This window comes from Galeopterus variegatus, unplaced genomic scaffold, assembly GCF_000696425.1.
Source record: "Galeopterus variegatus unplaced genomic scaffold, G_variegatus-3.0.2 Scaffold11361, whole genome shotgun sequence".
Classification (NCBI taxonomy): domain Eukaryota; kingdom Metazoa; phylum Chordata; class Mammalia; order Dermoptera; family Cynocephalidae; genus Galeopterus; species Galeopterus variegatus.
In genome coordinates, this window is record NW_007737472.1 from 33,594 (window position 1) to 42,883 (window position 9,290).

The following is a 9,290-nucleotide window of genomic DNA, read 5'->3' on the forward strand; positions in this document are numbered from 1 at the left end:
CCCTCCTTCCTCCAATCCATGCAAACCTGCACAGAAGTCTCTTTGAAATTCATGGGACGGCATGGAAGAATGAGGATGTATTTAATTTCAAAAATCATGGGCCTTATTCTGTGCTTGGTATAGACTGGGGGCTTACACTGAGGTAGCCCAGAGATTCCTCTTGAGGATCAGGCTGTCTTGTGAGTCTCGGACTTGGGCATGCATGTGGAGGGAGGGAACAAGAAGCAAATTATGGAATCAGTTTTTTTTCCTCTGGCTTCAATTTGTGGTTTGGGGTCTGTCAGCTGGTGTTCACTATTCTTAAGTGGGGCACACTTTTAAAATATTGAGGCATGTGAATTTGTGCTGAATATGTAAACACAGGAATCTTGACCTTTATATCTAAAAGAACGGTAACGAAACCACAGAATTGTCCTGAGAGCAGTTCTGTAATTCTCTTACAGATGCGTACTAACAACACCGGCCTGTAACGTGTGGATACACACAGGAATGTAGGGAAACAAGTAAAACGGAAATAGTAAAGGGTGGTAGCTCTTGGGTTCACTCTTCCAGACCCCTAGAGCAGAGCAAAATACTGTCACCCCCCACCCCTGGAAAAAATGACAACTCAGGGCTTCAAATGGGTCAGTTGTTTAATGGGACCCAATTCACTGCAAACACTTCCTATTCCCTGAAAACTGTAACTAAAATACTAAACTGTAAAAAATCACGGAACCTTAAAATGTTTTAGACTAAAAGGCAATGTTAGCAATCATCTGGTTCAATGACTATTAACCTTTAGGGGGATGGAAAGAAACTGATGTAATTTGGGAACTCTCTCCTGGTGGAAAAAAATGCACATATGCATATTAATACAACTTTGCATACGATTAGAGAGTTCAGGAATTTCTTTAGCCCCTTGTTACCAGATCAAGAACTCCTGGATTAGTGGAACCCTAAATTCAATCACAACCCCTTGCTTTCAGAGCTCAAGTACCTTGCCCAGGTCACAGGGCTAACTGGTGTTGGAGCAGAACAAAGACCACGTATCCCAACACTTAGGCCATATCTGATTAAAGTTACTGCCCAAATTACAGCAACTCGTTATATGAGGGACTTAAAAATCACCTTGCTAAAGTTAACCATCAGGATTTTCTTGTTGTAATTCATAATTATGCCTTATCCAGCACTATTAGTAACTTTCTAGACGGGTTTAAACTAAGAGATTTCTAATTAGGTTGTACTATTTCCATTCGATTAGTGGCATGCTCTGATCTGCTGTTTCCCGTGTGTGTGTGTGTGTGTGTGTGTGTGTGTGTGTGTGTGTGTGTGTGTGTGTGTTTTAATTTTTCTTGTTATTTGGAAATGTCAGGGTAATACATCTCTTTAAGGAGTGGTAGAAAAAAGTTTAAGACCACTCCTGGTTAGCACAGGGATAGTTCTCAGAGTATCAGATCTTCATGTTGCCCATTAAATTACTTTAAAGTAAAATAAGATTCTAGGATACATAGGCTTTAAAGTTTCTGCGGCAGTATCACTTGTATTGAAATTCATAGGATGGTAATCTAAAGCAGGTGTTGTCAGGTTTTTGGATGAGGTAGACATGCTTATCTTAATACACAGATTCAAAGAATGACTTTCCTAGGATGTGTAAACAACTGGAGGTTATAAAATTATGTACCATGGCAATAACGGAAATTATCTATATACTAATATGTAACCATTATCTTTTTGTCATTTTAGCAACATCAATGGGCAGGGGGAAAGTGACAGTTCTGAGTTATGGACACGTGGTCTTTCTCTAACCTTATCTCTCTGTTCACAGTCAGCAGTTGAGACATGACACCTCCTCTCTTCCCCTATACCTAGAAAATGCTCTCATCATTGACTTATTAGGCCTTATTTTGTTTATTTTTCTGGCTCCTCAAATAGACTTTTAGCTTAAGGACCGAGGCTCTGTTTTATTGTACTATGAAAGTACAGTAACTAGCACAGTCCTGACACATACTAAATGTTCAGTAAATATCTGTTGAATTAATAACTGAGGAAAGTAAATAAATCAGTGTTCTGCACATTCCATGAACTGGGGGCTTAACCAAACAATCACATAAAAGCTTTAATAAGAATTATCACTCCAGATAAACTTTTTGCCCTGCCTTCTTTGAAACAGTTTGTTTGTCATGGTGGGTTCTACTCTACCAGCAAAATAAATAAATAAAATAACATAAGGGGGAAAGGGATCATTGCTCCATCAGAGATGGAATATAGGAAGGTAATAAACTTGCAGACTCACTGAAATTGAATAGAATATTTGAGAAAGGATATCTAATGGATTTGACAGAAATTAGATGTCCCTTCTATCACCCAATAAACCAAAGAGATTGATTTAGTAAACACAAATGCTGTAAATAGGGCTTAAGGTACGATTGTCCTGAGACTTTATGCAGCATTTATAGGAGATTTGAATAACTGTTCAGGACAGATTTCATGGATATATCAGATATTCAAGGACAAAACCATGTTTCATAAGACATCTTTGTATCCCCAATACTAAGTATGAAAGTACTCCAAAAAAGTTATTAGAAAGATAGGTACTATCTTTTGATTTTATTCTTACATGAAAATTTTTATGTATGCTCATAGAAAGTCTGACACTTAATAGGTGTTTTTTTTAATTTTTAATTGAAACATATTAATCGTACATATTTATGTGGTGCAGAGATAGATTTCAATACATGTATACATTTGTGTCTTACATGAAAATTTTTATGTATGCTCATAGAAAGTCTGACACTTAATAGGTGTTTTTTTTTTAATTTTTAATTGAAACATATTAATCGTACATATTTATGTGGTGCAGAGATAGATTTCAATACATGTATACATTTGTGATGATCTAATCAGGGTAATCAGCACATTCATCATTGCAAAACAATCATTTCTTTGTGATATGAACGTTTGGTCTCCTCTCTTCTAGTTGTTTGATCATATGCAGCAAATCATTATTAATTATCATTCCCGGGTCAACTGTATACCAACAGAACTTATTTTTATTAGATAGCTGTAACATTTTGTCCATTAACCAGCCTCTCACTATCTCCCCTCCCGCCTTTCCTTTCCAGCCTCTACTAACCACAGTTCTGTCTCCTTTTAATAGTTCAACTTATTTTTATTTATTTATTTATTAGGTTTTTGTTTTGTTTTGTTTTGTTTTTACCTCCCCTGTATGATTGAGAATATGCAGTATTTCTCATTCTGTGCCTGGCTTATTTCACTGAACATAATTTTCTCCAAGCTCATCCATGCTGCTGCAAAAGGCAGAATTTCATTCTTTTTTATGATTGAGTAGTATTCTATTCTGTATATATACCACAATTTCTTTATTCAGTCACCCATCAGTGGGTATTATTTTATTTATTTGTACATGTAAAATTGTGTTGATTTACATGTATATCTTTGTGTGTGTGTATTACATTTTGTTGAATTGGTATTTATTTGATGTCAAGTGATTTTTGAGAGGTGCGAAGAAGGCCCTACTATCAAACTTAGCTCTTCTATCTCAGAACCTGAGAAACCATTGCTATAGATTTTTTTCTTTTAAAGTTTAGCTTCTTGCACCTGGAGTTTTTGAAAATAATGAGTTAAGTAACATTCTGCAGAATTTAATAAAATATATAGCATGGTTTTGTGTCCTGTGACTATCCAAGAGGGGAGATATATTCCACAGCCTTTTCCAAACTCATTTGACCCAGAAATTTTTTTCAAAAAACATGTTTTTTGACTAGTGAAGCACAGAACACCCATTAGAACTAAATCACACTAATGTGTTAAGGTTTTCTTCCATAAATGGGGGGGGGGGCCTTAGTGTGTAGAGAAACCCCTGAGAAGGTACTTGAAGTACTAATAGAAAAGAGAAAAAAAGAGGTCTTGAGGGTAAATGCCATAATTTTGTGAAAAATGTGTCATTTCCCCAAAGCCCTTTCTTCTCTTTCCCTCCATGTTCCTATGCTGTGGAAGCTGCTAATAATAATAATAAAAGTAATCACTAATGGTTATTGAGCATTGGCAAAAAATGTAAATGTTTCACGTTTCTGCATGGGGGCTTTCTGAGCGTAAATTACTGGGAACCTGGCTGGAAGGATAAGTGAATGTAAAACCCGGAAACTACAGTTACTGAAATATCCTGGGGAGATTTACAGGTTTATCTCCCTTGGATCTAATTTGTTCACATTCCAAAGGATTGTGAACACCTCAGAACCTTTGCCTTCTCTTCATGGAGAGGATTTGTTTCAATAGACAACAAAGGTTTTCCTCCGTCTCTTAGGAGGCAGGTGGGCAGTTGTCTAGCTCCTACATAAGCTCTGAGATTCATCATTTCAGGACTTCTGTGTGCAAATCCCACTTCACCCTCATTATGCTGCTGTGTGGGACTGGGACATGGGAAACCCATGCTAAGATCACCAGTAAATGGATAATCAGTCTGCCTCTGATTCAAAAACCTTTGTTAACTGTCAGATAAAATAAATAAGTGAGGGGTCGGCCTGGTGGCGCACTGGAGAGTGTGCCGCTTGGGAGCTCAGCGGCGCTCCCGCCGAGGGTTCGGATCCCATGTGGAGACTGGTTCCCGCTCACTGGCTGAGCGTGGTGTGGGCGCAACACCGAGGGTTGCGACCCTGTTGCCGGTCCCCGGTACGGGCGCGACACCAAGGATTGCAATCCCGTTACCGGTCAGTAAAAAAAAAGACAAAAAGGAAAAAAATAAATAAAATAAATAAATATATAAATGATATTAAAAACTTATCAGGCCTTTATTACATTCCAGTTACTGTGCTAAGGGCTCTGGGTACACTATCATATTTAATCTTTATTGATCTTCACAATCTTACTATATGAGGTATTAGGATTGATTTACAGATGAAGGTGGAGACTGGTTCCCGCTCACTGGCTGAGCGTGGTGCGGGCGCAACACCGAGGGTTGCGACCCTGTTGCCGGTCCCCGGTACGGGCGCGACACCAAGGGTTGCGATCCCGTTACGGGTCAGTAAAAAAAAGACAAAAAGGAAAAAAATAAATAAAATAAATAAATAAATAAATGATATTAAAAACTTATCAGGCCTTTATTACATTCCAGTTACTGTGCTAAGGGCTCTGTGTACACTATCATATTTAATCTTTATTGATCTTCACAATCTTACTATATGAGGTATTAGGATTGATTTACAGATGAGGAGACTGAAGGTCAGCTCCTAAGTGGTCAGCCCAAGGTCACACTTCTCTTAATCAGCTGCAATGCACTTCTAACCTAAGTTAAACTGACTCATTACCTCCCTGTTCTTGAGAGCAGGTATTTTATCTGTTTTGTTCATCGATGTATCCCTCATACCTAGAAGAGTGCTTGGCCCTCAATAGGTACTCGGTACACATTTGTTGAATGATTGCTGTACTGCTGTCAGGAGTTAGAAATTGGGCAGCATTCCTGGGAGCTTAATTTCAGTTAGCAAGTCAAAGCAGAACCATCTTATGCAATAGATTTAACTCGATTGTGCATTCTTTTACAGTTTTCAAAGAACATATTAGGGAAATACTTGGAACCTTAAAATAAGTCACAGGTAGATAGCACTAAGACTTGGTATGTGCAGCTTGTATGTAAACTGAATTCATTCTAAATGGAGTGAGTGAAAAGCATTTGCAGTTATAACTAAACAAAGAACATTGTTGTCTCATAACAGTAAAGATTAATTCTTTGCTTCATAATCAGTTTCTTAAAAAAATACAGTCGTGCATCACTTAACATCGGGCATATGTTCTGACAAATGTTGTCAGGTAATTTCGTCATTGTGCAAAAAACATAGAGTGTATTTACACCAACCTAGATGGTATAGCCTACTGCACACCTAGGCTATTGTTGCAGCCACCATTGTATATGCGGTCTGTCACTGACCAAAATGTTGTTACACAGCTCATGACTGCAATACGATTTAGTTCAGTTTGACTGATTATATTAAAATAAAAATTACATGAACAAAATTTACATACAAATAGAAAGGAGGGAGTATCAGACCATAGGTGGTAAATTTATTTACTGCATATTTCCATGAAATCCATTAATTACCACAATGTGTTGTGTTAAACTACATAATCCAATCCCAGCCTACTCAACCTAAAGAATACAGAGATTGGAACCATATCTCTAAACATACAGAAATTAAAACAAACTGACTTTTAAATATATATGTGAATAATAAGATATTACTGTGTGCAGTTTTAAGATTTACATTAGCTGAAGAGCAGATGAACAATAAATTTGGATACTGGCTACATGGCTGTGATAGTTAATGCCAAGTTAGGGAACAACTTTAGTAATGTAAAATATAAATAGAGGTTTTAATTGGACTAAAGGGACTCCTAATGCTGTTAATAATGGATTTTGAAACACACAAAATAAATGTCCTCTAGCAACTGCTTTTAATAAAATAGTGGACCAAAAAGAATTTTTTGCTTCAACCTTTTATCTATATATGAGCACTGTATTTTCCATTGAATTAGTGACTTTATTTCTTGCTTATCATATTATTAACTTAAGCTCAGGGACCTACATTAATTTTTAATTATCACTTTGGCATTGGCTTCCAGGTGGATCTATGATTAATTTAGAACGATGGAGTCATTATCACTTCTTTCAAATAGTAAAAGTCATAGGCATGATGTAATTTTCTCTGAATAAACATGCTAAAATTATTTGTTCTGATTCTTCTTGAGCAGAATGTATTTTTTCATACCAGATTGTAAAAAGCTATTAATCATTAATAAGAAATTAACCTTGAGACTTCAAAAATTAGAAACTTTTACCCATCTTTCTTCTCTAACATGCCCTATTATAATCTTATGCTTTCACTGTATTTACATTTTTAAATAATCTTGTCTATGGAATTTTCAAACTCTTTACTTCTATGCATACAGCTTCTGATTTACCACATCTCTCCGAGATTTTTTATTCTTTGCTTCTGCTCTCCTGAATTTTTTTTTTTTTTTTTTTTTTTAGTAGTTTCCATTGAAATACAGGTCAACTTTCTGGAGCTGGAAATGTGGAAATGGTTGAAGGTTTGGGTCCTAAAGTGGAGGAGACTTTCTCACTCAAAAATCTGGGAAGAGAGGTGATGCAAAGAGGTTGTGCATGATCATGATACATGGCTGAGTCTGGAACCTCAACTATCTTGGCATTATATTTATGACTTGATTAAAATAAGGAGACTTTCTCACTCAAAAATCTGGGAAGAGAGGTGATGCAAAGAGGTTGTGCATGATCAAGATACATGGCTGAGTCTGGAACCTCAACTATCTTGGCATTATATTTATGACTTGATTAAAATGAAATAACCTAAAACTCTGAACCACAAAATACATGGAATGGCTTCCAAGCATTGATATTATAACTGAGGTTGCACATTGGTTGTATGTTCCTATAAATGCATGAACATACAAGTCTCAAAGGTATGTAACACGCCCTGAGGTACAAACCAAAATCTTGTGTTTACAGTAACAAAAGCTATGCAAAGGCTAGTAAGATATTTTCAGAGCACAGACAATGGCTCTTTTTAAACAAGACGCATTTGCAGAAGATGGTCTGTTGATGAAACAAGAGGCAGAGACAGAGACTTTACATTAATATATCATAGAAAGTCAACCAAAAAGTTTTTAAAGCTTTAAATATGCCTTATGGCCTTTTATTCATGGATGCCACCAAGGAAGCATCATTAAAGTCTCTTCCCATTGCCGTCATATCTAAGTCAGAGTCTCCTAAAGAACCTGAATGCCTGAGAAAGCATTCAGAGCGTTGAGCTTTGAAATGCCTGATGAGCGTCTCAGGAGCCCTTCTGAGCAATGGGGAACGCTCATGGACTGTGTGGTAACGAGAGATCCAAAACACGAAGCACTCCAGGGACTTTGGGTTTGTCACCTGTGCCACTGTGGAGGAGGGGGATGCAGCCATGGATGCATGACCACACAAAGTAGATGAAAGGGTCATGGAACCAAAGATGGCTGTCTCGAGAGGATTCTCAAAGACCAGGTGCCTACTTAACTGTGAAAAAGGTCTTTGTTGGTGGCATTAAAGAGGACATTGAAGAACATCCCTGAGAGATTACTTTGAACAATATGGGAAAACTAGTGATTGAAATCATGACTGACTGAGGCAGCAGCAAGAAGAGGGGCTTTGCTTTTGTAACCTTTGATGACCATGACTCCGTGGATAAGATTGTCATTCAGAAATACCATCCTGTAAATGGCCACAACTGTGAAGTAAGGAAAGCCATGTTGAAGCAAGAGATGGCTGGTGCTTCATCCAGCCAAAGAGGTCAGGGTGCTTCTGGAAGTGTTGGTGTGGTCATGGAATTGGTTGCGGTGGGAATGACAACTTTTATCATGGAGGAAAATTTAGTTGTCATGGTGGCTTTGGTGACAACTGCGGTGGCAGTGGGAATGGCTGTAATGGATTTGGTAACAATGGAGCGATTTTGTAGGTGGTGGAAGCTATACTGATTTTGACAATTGCAACAATCTGTCCTTAATTTTGGACCCATGAAGGGAGGAAACTTTGGAGGCAGAAGCTCTGGCCCCTATGGTGGTGGAGGTCGATACTTTGCCAAACCACAAAACCAAGATGATGGTGTTTCCAGCAGCAACAGTAGGAAGCTTTAATTAACTTCCAGGAAACAAAACTTAGCAGAAGAGAGCCAGAGAAGTGACAGGGAAGCGACAGGTGACAGCGGATATGCAAACTCAGCCAGACACAGGGGGCAGGGCCCAGCTGCTACAGAGAAGACACGTTTTAGACAATACTCATGTGTATGGGCAAAAAACTCAAGGACTGTCTGTGTGACTGACTGTATAACAGGTTATTTCAGTTTCTGTTCTGAGGAGAGTGTAAAGCATTCCAACAAAGGGTTTTAATGTAGTATTTGTTTTGTACCCATGCTGTTGATTGCTAAATGTAATAGTCTGATCATGATGCTGAATAAATGTCTTTTTTAATGTGGTGTGTAAAGTTAGTCTGCTCTGAAGCCATCTTGGTAAACAGCCCCAACAGTGTGAAGTTAGATTTCCTTCAGGGTGATGCCAGGTTCCCTCTGAAGTTTTCTTACAATCTGCTTGAGCAGAGAAGCCATTGTCTTCAGAAACCTTGGTGTAGTTGAACCGACAGTTACTGTTGTGACCTGAAGTTCACCACTACAGGGATCATTCAAGCAAAGTCACAGAATTATTTGGTTATAAAAATGATTGTCGGTACATCCTATGCAATATATCTAAATTGA

The 9,290-nt window shown here is 37.8% G+C and overlaps 1 pseudogene; it reads left to right on the forward strand.

Moving 5' to 3' along the window:
- The first annotated feature begins 7,688 nt into the window (after positions 1–7,688).
- LOC103610591 lies at positions 7,689–8,676 on the forward strand (annotated as a pseudogene).
- The last annotated feature ends 614 nt before the right edge of the window (positions 8,677–9,290 follow it).